This window comes from Pleurodeles waltl, chromosome 5 (assembly GCF_031143425.1).
Source record: "Pleurodeles waltl isolate 20211129_DDA chromosome 5, aPleWal1.hap1.20221129, whole genome shotgun sequence".
NCBI lineage: Eukaryota > Metazoa > Chordata > Amphibia > Caudata > Salamandridae > Pleurodeles > Pleurodeles waltl.
This window is the reverse complement of record NC_090444.1, coordinates 1,738,613,277-1,738,633,513: the sequence shown is the minus strand read 5'-3', so window position 1 is coordinate 1,738,633,513 and position 20,237 is coordinate 1,738,613,277. Positions and strand designations below refer to the sequence as shown.

The following is a 20,237-nucleotide window of genomic DNA, read 5'->3' as shown; positions in this document are numbered from 1 at the left end:
ATTTGAAATAAAAATGGGGGCCCTCCTTTTGGCTGGGGGCCGTTGAGGGTACTATTGCTGCTAGGGCATGCAACAAAGGCATTTTGGTTCGGTTTGTGTGCCCAGGAATGGGGACCTTTTGAACTCATAAAAGGAACCTGCCTCATTTGTTTGTGGGTTTGAGGAGCTCAGATGCCTGCCTTTTAAGCAGCAGTTGGAGAGCTGCCCTGCCCCTCTTTATCAGACTGCCCTCCTCCGGGGTGTAGCCAACTATCCCCACCCTGGGGGACCAGCAGCAGATTGGGGGCCTGAGCTCCCCAAATGATGAACTTCTGCGAGGATTCCCAATCGACAGCCACACAGTATCCCTAGATGGCGGACTCTAACGAGGACACCTCTGTCGATGGCCACACAGCAACCCTGAATGTCCCAAGTACAAGTTAAATGTTGAAATCCCTAATTTTATCCTTGTTTGCCTTTCATTTTGACCCCTACTGCAGTGAATTTTAAGGTGTGTTCAAAATGGGTACTTTGTACTGGGGGTGCTAGGGTGTACTGCGCATTTGGGTTCTGTTTCTGCGTAAAAACATTGCTTCTCCAAATGTGCTACCCCTCCATGTTGCAGCTGTCGCCCCAACTCATGTTGGGCATGGTTCTCCGGTTGCAACTTCTAATGCCAAGCACTGGTCCAACTACCTGAGCCCTGCTGCAGTGGTCTGGAGTTGGACTCATTTCCATGCGGCTGAGTATAAGGTGTCATTATGTTTCCCTGGTTCTGATTCTGTGTCTAGGAGTTTTGTGGGGCGTGGCCTCAGCTCATTGGCTTCTGCACATGATGTGCCCTTAGTCAGCATCTGTTTGCCATGTGGCCAATTCTATGGCATTAGTGGCATTATATGGGGTATGGCTGCTGCCAACAACCCTGGTTCCTATCACTATAACCATTTTGGAACACTTAGGGGCCCTGTGATAAAGTTCCCTTCATGACTGGTGCCATTTGCATGCTTGCTGCCAACATGGCCCCCTCAAGGGGGGGTCTTCCTTAGCTTATGTTGGATAAACTCTGGGCCTTTTCCTGTTCCAGCTTCACCTTCTCCTTCTCTTGTTTCCTCTTGTGGAAGTGCAATGGGTGGGGGCTTGTATTTCTTGCCAGTGTTTAGTTTCTAGACCTACTACACCGTCCAAACTGCTTTGTATGATGGTGGGCAGTCCCTTCTTGAGAATGTTATAAAAGAAAATGATTTGAGGGCCTGTATCTGTCCATGGTTGTCCTGTCTCTTGTCTCCACCGTTCTTTCATCCTGTCTAGGAAGACTATTATTGACTACCTAGGTTTCATTGTTTCTGACATTAAACCACCTACATCCAGGCAGTCAGGGAATAGTTCCCTCAGGGAAGTCCGTATTTAGTGCTGGTAAAAATTAAAAGCTGCCCTGACGTGCTCTGAGCTGGTGAACATGACCGTTGGGAGGCAGGTGCGAGTGAACAGAGTTTTTCTGCTCACTGATCACACTGCTTAGCAGATTCTTAACGTCATCCATCGCTAGAGTGCTCCCTGTGGTGCTCTTCCCAAAGCATGAGATCCATTTCCCGACCTCATCCAAAAAGGCAGCAGCTTGTCTCTTAACCCTTACTTGTCCATCTGGGTCCATAGTACATAGATGTTCCCTGACGTGTCCTTTTGTAGTAACAGGCATATTCTCATTCTGGACAATTCTACTGGTTTTCCCTCTGCATAGCGTTCCCATCTCCTCATAGACTCCTGCATGTAAGGGAAGTTCCACTTGGGTTCTCCCCCTCGGTGCAGGATGCAGTCCTCTGAAATCGGTATGTCTTCTGGTTCGAAGGATCCCTCCTCTGGCCAGGGCCTATCATATTGGTTGCTTCTAGTGGGCTAGTAAATTGGAAAAAGGTTGAGAGAATATTCTGCCTTTCTCCTGAGCTACTGTGTCCCTTGGGGTTAGCTCACCTGTCCGGTGAGTTTAGGGGGAGCAGTGGACGTCTTTGTGCATGCGAAAGGTGCCATCTTGGTCCTCCTATGTCTGAGCTGGGTGTGCACCAGGCTGCCTTGGTCCCTAATCTCCTGGTCAGCCCCTCTACTTAGCTTGTGCTCTGGTGAGGCACTGACCCCAGTCTTAAGCTTCCCTTCTAACTCTATCTCACATTCTTTTGTGACTGGGGCTCTGTACCTACTCTGGCGCATCTCAGGTGGGTGGCATGCTACTCTACTCTCTCGCTGGGCTTCCAGGGTGCGAGCTCTGTTCCTCTCTTTCCTCAGTTTACCCCTTTCCTCTGACTCCCATGTACATTGTCTCCTTTGCTCAGAGCTATACGCTGTCATTCTAAGTCAAGACCTGCTCTCATGCTCGCTCTCAATGGTCTCCTCGGCTACCTGAGCATACCCTGTGGCTCCCTCCTTTCCAGATCTCGGAGGACTGGGACCTCTTCCCTCACACTCCCTAGCTCCCACTATCCCAGACTTCTATAAACCTTCCCTTCACTTGGATTTGTATCCCAGAACCAGCGGGGGTGTGCTCCTGTGCTGCTGGTGCTCAGTCTGCCAACTGGAAAGGACGGGGGTCGAGCTTTGGACAGCCCAAATGTTGGACTGGGGTGGTGCAGGGAGTGTCGGGCCTGTGTACCTGTTGGTCAACCATGCCTAGACCGAACATTCTGCTGTTTGGCAGAGGCCCCCTGAGCTCCCTCTACTGGGTGGTTTGTGTATCCTAACATGGGTATAGCAGGCATCAGGGAGAGAACCTCCACACCTATGTATGGCAGGGGTTGTGGACTGCTTGCTTACCACTGGTGGCTCAATGCTATTGGTCTGAACTTCCTCAAACATGGCCCACAATTCTAGCAACACTTCCCTTGTGTAATTTGTTTGCTCTGTGTATTTCATTTGTGCATATGTTCTTGTGTGTTCAATGATGTTGGTGTTGAATGTTACCTCTTTTGGCCAGGGGAACATGTGTACCTTGCTGTGCATGTGTAGCTCATGGCAAAGCTTGCTAAGCTTTTTGGCCTGCCTGGGGAACTTACTCTGCATGGGCTCTAAAGGGGGTCCTATGGTGGAATATGGAGTCTTTTAGTGGACAGTTACTCTTCTAGGTTCACGTTTTTAGGGGATTTTTAAGTTGCACGCAATCTAGTGTTCTATTGGTATAGGGTTTTCTTTTTTAAGTTGCTACATTTTCTGTTTCTATAGATTTCTAAATTTTACTCGAGAGACAGGAAAATATGTACAAGGGTATTACTGGATCTCTCTGGTAACGGGAATTATATAAACAAAGGGTTTAGCAAACCTAATCTGGTATAGATATATACACAGGGATTGATAAATATAATGAGCTCAATATTACTCACAGATGCATCAAAATAAACATTTAGCATGAAAAGACATAGGCCCTCATTATGAACACGGTGGTAAACACCGCTCCGCTGGCGGTGGTGGTAACTACCACCAACAGTATGGTGGTCTGGACCGCTAAAATTATGAACCACCTTAAAAGCAGGCAGCATGAAAACCACGCACCGCCAGCAGAGGAGTGCCGACAACGACGGCAGAGCCCGCCCACAGGCCGACGGAAAGGCCCTATCCGCCAATCAAATAATAAAGCACTAGACCGCCATCAGTTCCTGGGAGGGAACCACCGCCACGCAATGCCAGGGGGAAACAAACCAAATAAAAGGAAACACTCACCGGAGGCCCACACAACACGCCAAAGCAGAAATAGATAGAGAGTTGCAAATCATGCCAGCCCTGCTCCTTGCCATATACCTCCACGACCGAGACGGCCGATGAAGACGACTACGGTAAGTACCGCAACCTACTAAACAAGGGAAGAAAGGGCACAGTTACATACCCTCCCACTCCACCCACCTTGCAACGCACCCACAACCCTCCACAACAGCACAAGCCATACACCCCAGAGAAAGAGGTGTACAAGGCAAATTAAACCTCCCCAAAGTACACACATGGGCCCAACACCCCGGCCAAAGAAACGATTAACCACAGATCCTGAGTGTGCCAAAAACAACACTGGCCACACAAACTTTAATTCAGCTCAATGAGCAACAGAAGAGCAACAGAAGTGCAACATAAGGCCAACGGCCAGTCCATAATTCGTAGTCCGATGGGCCCAAATGGCCCTAACTTGACTCCCACAAGTGCAAAGGTACTCCACCTCACAGGGGCAACAATGGGGCATCCAGGCACCTCAGGGAACAGGGGGAGAGGGTGGTGAGGGTGGGGTCTTACGAATGGGAGGGGGGCTTGGATTTATGTTTGGGAGGTGGAGGGGGCTTGGATCTGGTCCCTGAAGCATGTGGAGCTGAATTGGCCTGAGGTGCGGCAGATGTTCCAAGGCCAGCACAGGGTCTCTTGCTCACAGGGGAGATAACACGGGAATGGGAAGGGCCGTCACGGGTGGGCTCTGATGTGGGAGGAGTGGACAGGGCAAGGAGATGGACACATTTAGGGACGAGACGGGGTGGGCCAGTGGGTTCGAATACGTCAACACAGGATATGGACAGTTTTTTAGGGGCAATCGGGGTGGACCTGAAGGAAGGCGTGGGAGTGGAGGTAGAGCAAGTGGTCATGACAGGTGTAGGTGTGCGTGACGTGGGTGCAGGTGACTGTACAGTATGCTGAGGTGTGGTGGATGTGTGTTGGGTGGGTGTTTTGGTGCCTTTGAGTGTTTTGGGAGGAGGGGGTTGTATACAGTGGAACAAGACAGGCTGCCAATGTACATGGATGTTGTATGGGTGTCTGCAAGTTTAGTGAGTGGGCTGCATGTGTCAACTAAAGTCATTGAGGTGAGTGCAGGTGTGGTGTCTGGAGTGCATGAATGGATGTTTGATTTTGTGGTGACAGCAAGAATAGGGTCAGCAACATTGAATGAAGGTGCAGTGCCTGTGAGTGTGCATGTAAAGGGGACAGACGAGGAGGCGGAAGATGCGGACACACTGGGGGAAGTGTATGTTGGTGTATGCCTGTGTAGGTTGGCTGTGTGTATGCCTGTCGTGGGAAGTGTGGTGCTTGTGTTTTGAAGTGTGCTTCTTGTGTGTTGAGGTGTGTGCCTGCATGTCAGAATGTGTGCTTGGGATGAGTGAAGGGAATGGGGTGCTGGAAAGGGTAGAGGTGGTTGGAAGGGGCACAGAATGACTAGGGACACTGGCTGCCATCAAAGAGGAGGCCAGAGCCTGAAAAGATCTCTGTAGGCCAGACACGGAACCGTGAATGCCATCCAGGTAGGCATTGGTCTGCTGCACGTCTGATACTAGCCCCTGGATGGCATTGACGATGGTTGTCTACAGAAATGGTTCTCAGTAGGTCAATAGCCTCCTCTGTGAGGGCAGCAGGGCTGGAGGTGCCTGGGGTGAAGGAGACACCCACCCTTCTGGGTGAGCGGGCATTGGCAACTTGGTGGGGAGCAAATGGGAGGGCGGTGATGGTATGGGGGGGGCCGGAAGATGACAGAGAATGGGTGGGCCCACTAGGGTCTGCCACTGCCAGGGAGCTCCCATCGGAGGAGTTATCAGAGTCAGTACCTCCAGTGGTAGTTGCCTCCCCCATGGTACTCTGCTCGCCCTCCAACCCACTGGTCCCCTTGGAGTCGGACGACTCTGCCTTAGTGGAACTGTGGGCCGCTGCATCCCCACTCACCAGTGCCTCAGCTACCTCGCCAGATGATGTTGATGTACACAGACAACACAAGAGAACAGCGATGGGGAGACAAAACAGGAGAGACACTTGTAAATAGCTGAATGGAGGTACATAACTGGTTCACACATACACACTCCCTGCAAATATTCCACCATGCAGCACCTACCACTATACACATGGCTATGCCCCTGTATAGTGCTCTAAAGCCATTCCCTACAGCACTGAAGGACCTGACCCTTACAACCCTACTCCCCACGGGGGCCTTTATGTAAAAGGACATCAGTCAGAGTCCCTGCCATTAGACAGCATACATACCACAGCACACTCACAGATTCATCAAGGAGGCACACAATGGTTCATGTACTCACCCCCTTGTGTCTGCTCTGCAGCCTTCAAGCACTCATCCAGGTCCGGATACACCACCGCCAGAATGCGTCGCCCGACAGTCACCCCTTCCTCATTGTGAGGACTTCCCCAGCTAGTCCTCGCAGGTCTTCCTCGCCTAGCGACACAGGTCCTCCCACCATTTCCTGAAATGGGTGCGCTGCCGGTTGTAGACTCCCAGGGTCTGCACCTCCCTGGCGCTGACCTATATGGGACACACAGAAAAAGGAACACAGAGGTCAAATAATGCCCATTACATATGGCTAGCCATATGTCCAGTATGGGACGGACATTTACAACAGCATAACAGCACACACAAGCGCAGCATGTCATGAACCCATGACTGTACAGTGTCAAACATGCACACATGTTTACAGCCATCTACCACCATTACACACATCCATGCCCCCCAATCCACCCACTCACCTGTACCTCTGGTCTGTAGAGATTGGCGTACAGGGGCAGGACCCCATCCACGAGCTTGTCCAGTTCCTCGCTGGTGAAGGCCGAGGCCCTTTCCCTTGCCACACATGCCAATTCCATGACCAGAGGCAGGACACAGCAGCACACTCAGTGGAGTACCTGCATGCACAAAATCCAGGAGTCAAGCGAAGTTGGGGTGACAGGTTAGCGTACGCTCCACGGCGGTGTGCACCGTCACCGTCGGTGTCGATCATGATACGCTAAGAATCCCCATTTAGAACAATGTTAACCAATGAATGGTCGCACGGCGGTGAACACCGCCTTACACTATTACGTCAACCGATAGCTGTATGAGGTAACTTCCACTACAACATTTCTGGATTACAGGGGGCAGACATTTTGGCCATTACTACACAGTTATTAAATCCTCATATACCCCATGCAGGCCCTGTTGTCCCCAACCCCCATAGGCATGAACAAATATACATTTACTCACTACAACACTCCTGATGTATCATTGAGGACATGTTACTCCAGTTTCACATCCTACTATGCATATGTGTCATCGACTTGTTTGCCAGCAGTGCTGAATTTGAAATATTGTGGGCAGATGTATGTGTTTTCCTCACATGTGTTCTCAACTCTTCCTAGGTACAGCCCCATGTGGTGAGGGAGGGCCCCACCGGTGTACAGGCCACTTGTTGATTTGGAGACCATGGTGGAGCCTCACATCATTATCAATTACAGACTCAACTGTGCTACTATTCATTAACTTTGTGCATTACTGGATCCAGCACTGAGACCGGCTAATCAGAATCAGCATGCCATCCCTACTGAAGTCCATTTCCTGGCCACGTGCTCATTTCAGGTGACTGTGGGCATGGGTACAGGTTTTCCACAGCCCATGTTTAGAATTATACTGTCCAGATTCCTTAATGCATTTGTACAACACCTGGAGTCCTATGTGAGGTTTCCCCAAAGTGCTGACCTCCTTGCCATCAAGTCGGACTTCTATGCCTGTGCCAACATGCCGCATGTGATAGGTGCCATCGATGGCACCCACACAGCTCTCATCTCCTCAAGAGTCAGTGAATAGGTGTACAGAAACAGGAAGAACTTTCACTCCATGAACATTCAATTGGTGTGTACTGCAGACCAGTACATCTCCCATGTGAATGCCTTGTTCCCTGGATCAGTCCATGATTCCTTTGTGCTGAGGAACAGTCGTGTGCCACACATAATGGAACAACTACAAGGGGACAGAGGATGGATCATAGGTAAGTGTGTCTGATACTTTTTGGCACATAGCAGACAGCCAGGCTCTCTGTCACTGAGGGTTGTCACTGACAGTCCTGTTTTGCCCCCCTTCTCAGGTCATTCTGGATACCCCAACATGCGGTGGCTCCTGACACCAGTGAGGAATCCTAGGCCAGATGCAGAGAGGAATTACAATGAGGCCAATGGACGTACTAGGAAGGTGATAGAGCGCACAATAGGTGTCCTGAAGGCTAGATTCTGTTGCCTCCATATCTCTGGGAGATCCCTGGCCTATGAGCCTGAAAAGGTGTGTCCAATAGTGGCGGCCTGCTGCATGCTGCACAACGTGGCTGTGAGGAAATCTATTCCCCTCTCGGAGGAGGAGGGTGCTGTATATCCAGACCAGCTTCCTCAGAGAGGGGATGAGAGTGATGGTGATGATGAGGAGGGGGAAGATGTACATTCCAGGAACCAACTGATACAACTTTACTTCCAGTAACTATGTGGGACTATTCGATGATGTTGTTGTCTGTGCAGCATACTGTCAGTGTGCCTTCTCCTCTATGGGGGTGTTGGGTCTATAGACATTGTCACTGTAACCAGGTTTACACGGCTCATGTGACATTATTGACAAATTGTTTGACAATTCTTTTGGCACAACCACATGTTATGCGTGGGGTGCAATTCCTGCAACTCAGATAAGAATAAATGATTTTGAAGACAATTGCATCCACAATTCCATTTGTTTCAACATAATGACAGGGGACATTGACATTGGTGAACAGTTTTTTTATTTGGTGTAGGGATGCCATCGTGCAGTTACAGTGATGGGAGTGGGCTACTGGTGGATGTCCATATTGGCTACATGGTCGCAGCGTTTGTTGGCAGTGGTGGTATGTCCATCTATCATTAACAGTTTTTGGGGTTGTTATTGCATGGTGTGGATGGTGGATCAGTGACACACTTTGAGGATTAGTTGTCCTAATGTCAGAGTCACTTCTTTGAGGGGGCCTTGGTCTTGGCAGGTGTTCCAGTGCCATATCTGGGCCTGAGGGACCGTTTCGGTGCATAGTGTTGGCCTGTACGGGTTAAGATGCAGGTCTTCTGTGTGTCCTGAGATGGTGGCACAAGTCCAGTTGCTGCTGCTGCTGTTGTTGGCCGGTCTTTATCTTGCCCTGTAGTAGAGCTTCCTGGTCTGTCGGGGTCTCAGGCTGGGTTGGGACAAGTTGCAGCAGCGCACCTGCTATGGTGGCCATGGTGGCATTGTGCTGTTTCCACTGCTCCATGGCCTCTTGGTGGTGTGCTACCTGCAGCCTTTGACTCTGCTCCAGGGTGGAAACAATCTGGACCAATCTGTCCTGGGTATGGTATGCTCCCAGGACCTCAGATACCACGTCCTGGGCTGCAGCATCCATCCTGTGGCCTGCATCCTGGTCCAGTGATGCCCTCCCACTGGGCCTAGCCCCCTGTGCCTGTGTCCCCTGCACAGGTCTGGTGGTACCATTTGTACTGGGGCCATCGCCTTCCTGCCTGTTGGTAGGGGGTAACTGTAGCCTCTGTCCATGTGTTCCACCAGTCTGGAGCCTGGATACACAGGTGTGGGGATGGTTGCCCTGGGCTGATGTTGCTGGCTGGGTGGTGGGGTTGTCAGTGGGGTCCTGGGTGGGGCTGCAGCATGGTGACAGTCCAGGACTGTGTGAGAGGCCATGGTGTTCCTCACTGTCCAGGGTTCCCTCTCCAGTGTCCTGGGTGGTGCCTCTGTCTCCATGTGGGGCACTGCCACTCCTTGTCCTGTCCGTCAGGGTGGCATGGCTGGTGGTGCCTGTTGGGCGGAATGGACATGTCTGTTACAGTTACATGATCAGATGGGGTGCACACGGCTAGGCTGTTTTGTGCAGGTTTTACACTTTGGGGCCATGCAGGGTGCCTTTCTGAGGTTGCCATTGTATTTTGATTCGTATGTGGAGGTGCCTTGTGGGTGATGTAGTGCCTTTGTGATTCCTTGCAGGGGTGGGTGGCTGTGCACAGGGGGAGGGATGTGGGACTGTTAGTGGGTTTGTGGGCATGCAGGGTGTCTGGATGTAGTGCTTTTAGCCTGTGTGGGGTAGTGGTCTTGGTGGCTGTTGGAGGGGTGAGGTGGTGCAAGCATTACATCTGTGATGGATATGGGGTAATTGAAGACGACTTACCCGAATCCATTCCTCCAGTGAGTCCAGTCAGGCCGTCAGGGTGCAGGATGGCCAGTACCTTTTCCTCCCAGTCAGTGTAGTCGGTGGTGTTGGTGATGGTCCTCCCCCAGTCTTGTGGACTGCAATGTTGTGCCGTGTTGCCATGTACCTCACCTTCTCGCGTGGGTCGTTCTATCTCTTGCGGATGTCATCCATCATGCGAAGATGGTGTCCCACTGCATTGACCTTGTTCACTATTGTCTGCCATAACTCCATCTTCCTGGCGATGGGTGTGTGCTGGACCTGTGCCCTTAATAATTGTGGCTCGACCTTCAGTATCTCATCTACCATGGTCCTTAGCTCCCTTTTTGTGAAGCGTTTCTGTTTGGGGGGGTGCCATGGTGTGTGTTGAGAGTGGTGTGTTGTGTGGATCTAGGTGAGGGTGCCTTTGTGTGGTTCGGTGTATGAATCGTGTATTGTGGCGTTCAATGTCTGCTTCTGGAGTTCTCTATATCAGTTGTCCAAATGTCATTGCAAACGATTCTGGGGTGTGTCTGTGAGTGTTTTATAGTGTTGTGGATGTGTGTCAGGTGTGTGGGTTTCACACTTGCCAATATGTGCAGTTATTACTGTTGGGTCCCATTGCTGCCCATGGCAGTCTGTACCACCAATGGTCGTTCAACTTCCACTGACGCTGCTGTGATTTGTGCATCATTATTTGGAGGGCGGGTGGTGTGTGTGCTCGGTGGTGGCGGGTGGCAGGTCCTGCATTTCTGCCGACAAGGTCCTGGCGGTGACTGGTGCATGGGATTTCTTTGACTGATTCAGATTTTTTCATCTTTATATGGCGGGTTTCTGTTCACCGCCAATGGCGGTCTTCTGTTCACCGTCGCCACGGCGGGTGATGGTGTTTCCTTCTATTTTCATAATGACCATCTTAATCCTAGGAAAAAGTCTAATTGTTAGTTAACAGCAGCCTGCAATTTTGTGACAAAATAGGGAGCCTAACTTTGGCATCAAACAACAATTTGTATGAATCAAAAATATTTTCATGCATACATTAAACATTGACAAAAAGACAGCATTCAGCATTTACAACAAACACAGTCACATTGGTCTACCAGCATCATAATATCAAAACAACACAATTTCAGCTGACAGGGGAGATAATGACTAGGCCTAAAAAATCAAAGTTATGGCCCATCCTCCATACCTTAGCCCTGTCCACTACTAGCACATGTTATCCTGTGACCAAGGGAGGCTCTGCACTGCGTGGGACTAGGTGAGCCTGATAATCTTGTAGATAGTATCTCTGGGGAAATGATTGCAAAAATCTATGTGTAGGAAGAAAGGACTTACTTCAATGACCATAGACCATTCTTGGCAAAAACACAAGCTATGCCTGGATCCCAATTGTTCCAGTACCCTAACGTCTAAATTCCCCCTATGTCACACCCAGAGGTCCTGCATACCATCTGTGTCACTCCCAGTGGTCCAAGCTAAGCACACCTCTCACTTCTTTCAAGTACTACCAGTGTTAAGAAACCAGTGGCATTGAGAAACCCAGGACAGCCTAAAAAGATTGTCACATCGGTCCAATATCACACCCAGAGCCTATGCATACCAACTGCATTTCCCCAGCAGTCCAAGCAAAGGCACCTCTTAAAATAGAGAGCTGGCTCTTTGTCACACCCAGAGCCACGCATACCATCTGTGTCATGCTCAGCAGTCCAAAAAGCCAGCAACCAAAAAACCCTGTAATACACCCAGGGGTCAAGCGTACCAGCTGTGTTATGCCCAGCGGTCCAAGTGATCACCCTTCCCGATGCTGACTATCTAGAAAGTGACTTCTGCAGATTAAGCTTCTCCCTAGTTTGCTACACGCCAAATGTTAGGACTAAGGCTCTGATGTAGTCTCTTACACTTGTGACGGCGGCTTCAGGGTGGACTTTCACCCTGCAGATTCAGCAGAACTTCCAATCCATCTGGACGGGGTCCCTTCCTTTGGTCGCAGTCGGGTCAGAACAACCAATCATGTTCTATATGGCTCGCCAAAATGTTGTTTGAATTACAATTTACCTTAAAAACAAAAGACATGAGGCATCTGGCAAAACAAGAAATCGTTTGTTCAATTAAACATTACTGCTGGGAGAGCAGTTACAGCACTGGGGTCTGAGGACTGTTTCTCATAGTACATTGGATTATTGCGGGTTTTATACATTCTTCTGGGTGCAATAAAGTAATAAAAAGGAAACATTGCTCACAGAGTAATAGATACAATTCTAGATATGGAAAGCAGGTTGGCCTCGACCTGGTGTGGACACAATATTGGCCAGCGAATATGTGCCCAGATGTCCGATCTGAGGAGCACGTGGTCACTGCATGTGCTGTGTCCTGATTGACTAAGTGTACCTAACTATGTTTAGCATATGACTTTATGGTGTTTTGGGAATGCAAGCATTCCTCCAGCCACGTGTGCTTTATTGTCGCAAATGTCAGGAGTCCATTGTAGTGTTGATGCCTATCTGTGGAATATGATTTAAGTTTTCATGTTTTTGCGTTTGGATGATGGATAAATGTTACCCCCACCTTTGACCTGTCAGTCATTAACGTTCAGGCCTGGGTCGCAGAGCCTGCCTGATTACGTACCTACGTGGGGTTGATGGAGAGTTCATGATGGGGGAATCTAACAGCGGTGATGCTGATTTGTTTGTGTATGAAAATGTATTTCTCGTATATAAGATTGTCTTGTAGTCATGTGCATCTTTATTAATTGGTCCAATATCAACAGGGCCACATCCCAATCCATTGTTATTTTACACACCATGCCACCTCAGGTCAGACCCAGCTATGTGTGGGACCAGTCCAGCGGGTACTGCCAAATCAAGTACTCCCTGAATTAGAATGTAAGCAACCCAGGACTGGTTTTGCCCTTATGCACACTGGAACCAAGCTATACCCGGCTGACGAGTTCTTAACAATGGCAAGACAGGTCCTGGGTTGCTGGTGTTCCAAAGGTAACTTTGCAAACCTATTTCCTTCATGGATTGTCTGCATCTGAGTTTTTTTCAAATGCATTTTATAATAATGACATACAATTTACTTTGTCCCTCAATATTGTAACATCATTGCTCTCTTGAACTAGTTGTTTATTCTAGTGAAATTATATACAAAATCCTAGAGTTTCTATTCAGATCTTTCATAGTTGGAGAAAAAGTTTTGATACTTGTTACGAAACCCTAATGTCAGCAGTCTATTGTTCTTCATTACTTTTAATATATTGTATTGTAGTATTTACATTGCATCACCTAAGAAAGTCTCAGTCTGCTTTCTGGGAGTTTGATAGGTAACTAGTAAGTTTGTTATGTATGGTTGCTGTAGTTTTGGTTTACGTTGTAGCCTAAATCTAGAATGTTTGTTGTTTTGCATGAGATTCTCAGGAGTGATTCACCCTTATTGCAACAACATTTAGAAGCAGCTAAAATGTAGAAGGATTGGGGATATCTTTTGTTCACCCTGTGGTAAAATTCCTGAGCCTTTATTAACCATTGGGCGCACGTTACCTGTCTGAACTTGTGCTGCCCTCAGGGCAGCATATTTAAAAAAAATACATAGCGGCTGCTTCGAAGCCTTCTCCATGTTACACAGTGCAGGCGGTAACCTGCTGCACTTTAAAGAGGAATTAGCTATCCCTTTGTAGTGAGTGAATGCACCCACCAGCAAGGGGGTGTCTGGAGGGTACAAGGGAAACCCTATTACCTTCCAGAGGAGTGCCATCAGGGGTGCATCGACAGCTCATCACCTTTTGCAGCTCAATTTCAAAGTGCCTTCTTACATCTTCTTTGCCTTTGTGCCCTTGTCCATAATACGATGTGGGTGCAGAGGCAGATATTTAATCATTTGCATGGGGGCATACTTCAATGCAAATGAGGGAATGTCCTCTTGAGATAGCACTGGTGTTAAATGTGCACCAGCTCCATCTGCACAAGGGTCTGGCCCCTTCTATGATAGCAGAGTTCCCCCGGGGTGCACAAAACAGGCGCACATGCCCATTGCACTGCCCACCACCTGGGGCACCTTCTGTAATATGGTCATGTTAGAAATGGGGTCTCTAGTTGGCAGAGGTATATAGCCTTGTCCAAGTAGGGACCACAATCCTAGTCAGGGTAAGTTACACACAGTCCAAATTATCCGGTGCCCATACTCTGGTAGCTTGGCACTGAGCAGTCAGGCTTAACTTAGAAGAGAATATATAAAGTATTTGTGCAATAATTCATGCAATAACACAGTGAAACCACCACAGAAATACACTACACAGGTTTAGAAAAATAAAGATATTTATCTGAATAAATTAAGGTCAAAACGATCAAGATTTGATAAGTACCAGTCAAAATATAACTTTTGCAATGTTAAGAAGAGTCTTAAGTCTTTAAAAATCAACAATTGTTCACAGTGAAAACACCACAGAAATACACCAAACAGGTTTACAAAAATATAAGATATTTATCTTGATAAAGTAAGGTCAAAACGATCAAGATTTGATAAGCACCAGTTGAAATATCACTTTTGCATTGTTAAGAAGAGTCTTAAGTCTTTAAAAATCAACAATTGTCTCTTGTGTGCACAAAGTGCCTGGTTTGCGTCAAAATTACATGCACGGAGACCGCAGAGAAGGGGATGTTTGGAAAAAGGAAGGTGTGCATTGGCTTTTCCGACGCAGCACAGACGATGCGTCATTTCTTCCCAAGCTACAAGAGTTTTGCGTTGATTTCTGGCATGCAGTCTTGGACCCTCACTGTGAAGCGGAGTTCTTTTGACACTAAGGGACAATGCTTGGAAATCCTGGGAATACGGGACGAAGTCACAGGTGCTGTGTCGATCCGGTGGGCAATGTGCCAGAGTTTATGTCACACGGCAGGCACTGCATCAATCCTTCACTCAGGAAGTCGGGCTCCTTGTTCCAGTTTGGCTGTGCGTCAATCTGTTATGGCTGTGTGTCGAAGTTCCTGTCGTAGCAGGGGCTGTGTCGATCTCCACTTGGGGAGCCAGGCTGCATTTGTTCCGGTTCAGCAATGTGGCAATTTTCTCATTCCAGGGAAGGCTGTGCATTGTTTCCAGCAGGCTGTGTGTCGATTTTTCACAGCACAAGGAGTTTTCTTGAAGAGAGGAAATCCTTTTGGCCCTGAGACTTCAGAAACAGGAGACAAGCTCAATCCAAGCCCTTGGAGAGCACTTCTCAACAAAGTCAGAGGCCAGCAAGGCAGCAGGGCAACAGCAAGGCAGCAGTCCTTCCAGCAAAGCAGTCCAGGTGAGTTATTTGGCCAGCCAGGCAGCTCCTCTTGACAGGTTGCAGGGTCTGGTCCAAAGTGTCTGATTTGGTGGCGTCAGGGGCTCAGTTTATACTCAAAAATGCCTTTGAAGTGGGGGAGACTTCAAATTGTGGTTTTGAAGTGCACAAGGTCCCCTTTCAGTACAGGTCTGTTTGCCAGGGTCCCAGTAGGGGATTTGGCAGTCCATTGTTTGAGGGCGGGCCACTAGCTTTTGAAATGTAAGTGTCAGGCCCCTCCATCCTTCCAGCCCAGGAAGACCCATTCAGTATGCAGGTGAGTGCGACTGAGTATCCTGTGTTTGTGGTTGTCTGGGTGAAATGCACAAGGGAGTTGGCAACCAGCCCAACCCAGACGTGGATTGGAGACAGGCTGTAAGGCACAGGTGGATTTTAAGTGCAGAGAAATGCTCACTTTCTAAAAGTAGCATTTATACAATAAGAATATAAAATCCAACCTCACCACTAAGTAGGATTTTCTATTACCATTCTGGCCACACTAAATATGACCTGTTTACCCCTTTCTGAGCAGATTCTACCACTCAAACAGTATATGAGGGTAGCCCAAACAGCCAATGAAAGGAGCATGCCTCGCAAAAGTGGAAAACTAACTTAGGAGTTCTCCACTACCAGGACATATAAAACACACAGGCATATGTCCTGCCTTTTACGTACATAGCACCCTGCCCTGTGGTTTCCCTAGGGCCTTCTTTAGGGGTCACTCATATGTGGAAAAAGTTGAGCTTAAGGCCTGGCAAGTACTTTTAAATGCCAAGTCGAAGTGGCAGTGAAACTGCACTCACAGGCCTTGCAATGGCAGGCCTAAGACATGGTTTGGGGGCTAATCACATGGGTGGCACAATTAGTGCTGCAGGCCCAATAGCAACATTTGAGTTACAGGCCCTGGGCACATGCAGTACTCTTTACTAGGGACTGACAAGTAAATCAAATATGGTAATTGGGAACGAGCGAATGTTACCATGTTTAAGAGAGAGAGTATGTGCACTTTAGCACTGATTAGAAGTGGTCATAAAGCCAGAAAAAACAGTGTCAGAAAAGTGGAGAGAGGCAGGCAAAAAAATGGCGGATGACCACCCTAAGGCTGTCAGGTCTAGCAGGCCACATATGTGGATAGTATATTTCTGTAGTCACTTCTGTAAATTGGAGCCAGATGTAAGTAAGGATTCTACAGTCACATGCCCTGCAATTAGCAAAAATCACTTGTCCTGCTCCCACATGATTCATTGTTTTTAATGTACAATACCCAGTTGATAAGTCTGCAAACTTTATCCAACCCACACCATTTGAAATTTGGATGGGTTGTGAGAGGGTCATTGCTTCCAAATTACAGTTCGGTGACCTATGTTGCATTTCAGGTCGTTAATCACTGAAAAGTTCGGACTCCTCCAAATCACTGTTTAGAACCTACTTATAGAATTAAAGATCCACCCCGGTAATGGCAATTTCGGAATGGGAAAATCAACAGGTATTATAACTGCAGAGTCATCATGACGATAATATTGCACAGGGAGAGCAATAATGGAGGGTGGATTTTTAATACGAACAGGTGAAACCAATCGAAGAAATGTAGGTGGAAATTCAGGAATAAAACAGTAGATGAGAAAAAAAACAAAGCGATTCAATAAGACAACCCGATAAAAAGCACTGTATAAATATCCAGCAGCACCTGGCAGGTAAGCTGTCAGGAATTCAACAATCGTATTCAGAGAATAATATTCATATTATTCATGGAACTGTAAAGAGACCCAAAATCGCATTTGTATGATTGATAAACATTTCAGACATGTCATAAGCAGCAAATGTCACTATTTTGACATCCACTTCGTAAGTGCATTGCTATGCAACAAAAGTATTTACTTTGAAGTTTTGAATACAAATAAATCACGGCAGAGAAATAAATTCTTCTAAAATGTATTTCATGCCAGCAATGTCGCAAACAGTCTGTAAAATATAGGGGCAGATTTAAGAAACCCTTGCGCCATAATATCACCTTTTTTACACTAATGTGGCAATATTTGGCAAAAATGATGCGCCAGTTTACAAAGTGGCAACATGTCTGCACCAGGCAAAATGTATTCAAGGGAGGCGTTCCCCCGTTAGGGGGCACCGAAAACATTGCTCAAAGAAAGCTAAAAGATTTCTTTGCATTATGTTTTTTCTGCATTTTAATGCCTGCTCAGACCAGGCGTTTAAAGGGGGCACACAATTGATTACAATACGCCTCTATGTACTGTTCAGAGTTAACACAAAATTTTGGCTCTAACCCTGAATAGTAAAACAAAAGCATCAGAACTACCCTGCACCATGGTGCGCCATATTTTAAATAGAGCACACACATGGTGGCAGTAGTGGGGCGCTAAGGAGTGCAAGGAAAATGACACTGCACTGAGTGCAGTACCACTTTTCTTAAATCTGCTTCATAGCCTCCTAATAATTTCTAAGATATTTTTTTAACGTTTTGCATATGGCCCAAAATGCCGAAAACATTTGAAATAGACGCAAATATTTGTGACAGCAAATTCCAAAAGGAAAAAATAAAATATGTAGGACTTGCATTTGTACTTCCTGACTGTCATTGAGTAGTGAGAGCCAGTAAAATAAACCAATGAATAAGCACACATGTATTAGAGAATTAGAGAAATAAGTAGGTTTGGATAAAAATTTCCAACAACGCACCCAAATGAGTTGGCAAAACACCTACATATTTATCCCCATAAGAATTTGTGAGGGCTGGAATTCCTGTCTCCCCTGCTAAAGGTGAGTATCCTCAGGCTATTAGGTAGAAAAAAAGATGGTCAGCCAAGGGTTGTAAGGCAATTGTTCTCGTGAAAGTGGTACCCCAGCTGACCTACCTCCTATTCTATTGTGCTACCACCTAGTTCATTTATAGTTTATAGTTTACATCAGATAGCAAACTGTGAGAAACCTTATTGATCTTTGTGCAACCATTAATTTTTCTCGCTGAGCCATAAGTTGATTTGGTCTTACCACAACACACTCATAATTACACTTCTTTCTCATGAGAACTGTTGATGACAGAATAATTGGGGAGGTTGATGGAGTGTGCCCGGAGTCAAACGGTGTACATCTAGAGTGAAATCCCCACTACATTTGAATTCCCACTAGAAAACAATTTCAGTGGAGTCTTGATCATGAAAGGAAGTCTAAGAAATGATTACCATATTTAATTTACCTTTGGACAAGCAGCAAATCGTGCATTATTTAGCTGGCCCACCAGAATTTGAAGGAGTGAGATTACGTAGTGTGTCAAAGGCACCACTGCATGGTTCTCCATTGATAACAATGTAATTGAACTCTAAGAAAGAATTGGAAGCAAAGAAAAATGTCAGGAGTAAAGATACCATCGAGAGAAAAGATGTGCTGGAACAATTGGTGTTCGACCTGGTCCTCTCTGCAGGATCACCTCCCAACCTTTTGCCTTTTACCCTCCACTTTTTGCTGAATTTGTTTTTGTTGCCCTTAGGACTTTGTGCATGTTACCACTGCTAACCATTGCTAGAGTGCTTGTACTCACTTCCCTAAAGGATAGTTAATTTGGCTTATACCCAATTGGTATATTTAATTTATTGCAAATTCCATGTAGAGTGGTATGCCATGTACCAAGGGCCTGTAAATTAAATGCTACCAATGCACCTGCAATAAGTATACAAAACAGTGATAGATGGAATGCTTGAATTAATCTCAGCCATTGGTGATCACTTGGGGCCGCATCCTAATCCATTGTTATTTTGCACGCCATTCAACCTCACTTTTGATACAGCTATTTACAAATCATTCTTGACCCTGCTGCAAAAGGAACAGTCCTGCTGAACTTCCAAGCCAGGTCCTCCCCGAACCAGAACACAAGCAAGACAGGACCAGGTTTGCCCTAATTATGGTCTCATCAGCTGGGTACAGCTTGGCTACAGTGACACAGTGTGCACCGGACCTACGCCTGGGCATATCCATGCCACTTATGGTGACACAATAAGGAATACAAAACAGTGATGGATGGAATACTTGAATTAATCTCAGCCACTGGTAATCACTCGAGGCCGCATCCCAATCCATCTTTATTTTGGACACCATTCCAACTCTGTTTGGACCTGGCTATGTGCAACTTACTCTTCACCCTCCTTCAATAGGAACAGTCCAGCCCAAACTACCAGGCCAGGTCCTTCCTGGCAGTAATACAATCATTACTCTTCTGGCTAAAGATAGTTACTGAGAACGATAGTGTTTTTGCTTTAATTTGACAGTCCAAAGACATCATTGTTTTTTCCCCATTTAAGTCATGTAATTGTTGGGTGCATCCTTTTGATCTTCGTGTGATGAATAGTTGATGAAACATGGGTATATAGCACATGGATTGTGGCCGTTTGGTGGTTTTGCTTATTGGCCTTTTGTTACTGTGGTTTTCACTAATACACTGTGCAGAGTAAGTATGGTTAATGTCATTAACAAGTATAATACCTCGGTAACAGTGTCTGAATGCTGAGGGAGTGGATATATCTTTTTTGGCCAATTGTGGCTGATAACACTGAATACTGATATAGGATGCTGAGTCTTGATCTAGAGTGATGAGCAATGCTGACAATGGTTACATTTGTAGAAATTTGGTGTAGATTGTTTGAGTCTATTTAGCTTACTTTCCTCACTTTTGTTAGGTGAAGACAGTACTGAGGTTTTGTCCTTTACGTGACGGTTGAAGGTTTATGTGACTGAGTGTTTAATTGTGGTGTGATTGCATATCACATTTACAGCATCTCCAAACTGTCTGGGTATGATGTGTATGTTTTGGACATTAGAGATGGCCACCATGTTTGTACATTTTAATCTTGTGTTGATGATACGGGTCCTTTCTTCACATTTGATGTTGACATACTAGTGGGCTGTTTTCAACTGTTATGCAGTAGGTATATCTTGTGAGGCCGATATGCTGGGAGAAACCAGACAAGTAGATTGATGGGGCTTTTGTCTTCAACTTGTTGTAAGTAAGTTCTTGTGGCTGA

The 20,237-nt window shown here is 46.9% G+C and overlaps 1 protein-coding gene across 1 annotated transcript in view; it reads left to right on the top strand.

Annotated features, from left to right (window-relative positions):
- Positions 1–20,237, top strand: part of LOC138297428 (cysteine-rich venom protein-like) — a 641,907-nt gene that overhangs the window by 529,557 nt on the left and 92,113 nt on the right. The window lies entirely within an intron of this gene.